Genomic DNA, 1,968 nt, shown 5'->3' on the forward strand with positions numbered 1-1,968 from the left:
AATAAAAAGAATTCTAATTGACGTCTTGAAACACAATAAAACATGCAGTACTCTGTTGTTTGCTTACATGCCATTAAAGAATTCCAAAGAGATACTAAACATTAGTAACACAGTTTAACATCTAGGGACAATAAAAGTATGACAAATCCATATTACAAAGATTACTTCATTCAGACACCATAGGTTGCAACAAGAGACCTATTAAAAGGGGTTTCATGTTTGATACAGAGGTTTTATAGGTAAATTTTATTTTGATGTCGCTGAAGCTAGAGAGCTACCTATTTACGTTTTACTTTTATACCTTCTTGGACGCCATTTACTTTGATATATTGCATATATGATGCATATAGTCGTTTTCTTTTTACCTCAGTGTATGAAAGTTTTCTTTTCGGTACTTATGATTGTCTGTTTACTTGTGTTTTCGTCGTTATTTCCACATCTGCATGCTAGACACGTCGGCCGGAGACACACACAACTGACACAAGTTAGGTCAAAGGTCCCGGAAAATCCAGCCTTTACTTCCTGCGATATTTAGAGCCAGGATCAATACAACAAGAATTCTATAACAATGAATAGAACAATAAAAATATTTTAACCGAGCCCTAGAAGATTAGTCCCATTAGATAGATTCTTTATTGACACAACAAGTTATTAGAGGATGAACGGTATATCAATAAACTCAATAAAGATTAACATACTCCACGGGTTTGAGATCTCTAGTTTCTTTTAATTTGTTGTGAAGTCTTGTAGATACGACTGTCACAAGGAGTTTTTGCTCACGGTTCGCCCGTCAGGTAATTACCCTTACTTCATAATGAGCAGGTGCAGATGTCTTTCTGAATGATGAATGTAACCGAGCAACCCCGTGTTAATTACCCCGTACATGTACCGTGCACACGATGATTAGTGGCATCAACCGAAGCTTACATCTCAATCATGAGGTATATGTCACCATAGTAACTACACATATGGTTTCCTCTTTGGGAAATGCTTTAGGAGGTAAATGACCGATATTCTCGAGCTGTTGTTTATGGTTTATATGCATTCATCTACCAAACGCGAGTAGATACAGATAAAGGTCAACAGGGCTATGCTATCATGTTAGTCGGGTAGGCATGCTATACGATGATTAATGGCTAATTTGAACATTCAAATCATCCCTAAATACTTGATGGTCTTGTCGCTACATCGCTTTATATGCTGTTGAAGAATTTACCGTTTATATTGGTCCCATCAGGTCGATTTCCCTAAGATTAGACCAGATATTTTTTCTTGAAGAAGTTATGTTGGAGCAGGAGTCATGAAATTGACAGGGAAAGGAAAAAAGGGCAGACAAATAAAGAACATACGTCACGATCAAAAGACTGGCGTCTTTGAATGAAACAGCACTTTATGTTGCTCTAGTCACGCAAACAGGCTGTAACGAATGTGATATCTATCTTATTGACATAAATTGCAGTTGAAGTCATTTTTTGACAATGATGAAAGTTGTACAGATCGTTTTAGACCTTATTAAGTTCGCAGAAACCCCACGGCAGGGTTCTGTCCTCAGACGCACTTGTCTGTAGGAGGTAAGCATATTCATGGCTACACGTAGCCAGAGGCGATGGACCACGTTACAACGTACGGTGTATGTCAGATGGAGTCGTCAAGTTATTCGTCATGGCTGCACGTCAGTCAGAACAATACATCCACACACAAGTAAACAGACTTGGTTCTGAACACCAGCACACACTGGAATACAGACAGTCATAATGCTGACCAGTATTTGGTGCTAAGCACCATCAATTCATACACACAGTCAAACAGACCAGTCTTTGGTGCTAAACATCATACACACACACACACACACACACACACACACACACACACACACACACACACACACACACACACACACACACACACACACACACACACACACACACACACACACACACACACGACACGACGACGACGACGACGACG

The sequence above is a fragment of the Branchiostoma belcheri genome, unplaced genomic scaffold, assembly GCF_001625305.1.
Source record: "Branchiostoma belcheri isolate BF01 breed outbred unplaced genomic scaffold, Haploidv18h27 scaffold79, whole genome shotgun sequence".
Lineage (NCBI taxonomy): Eukaryota > Metazoa > Chordata > Leptocardii > Amphioxiformes > Branchiostomatidae > Branchiostoma > Branchiostoma belcheri.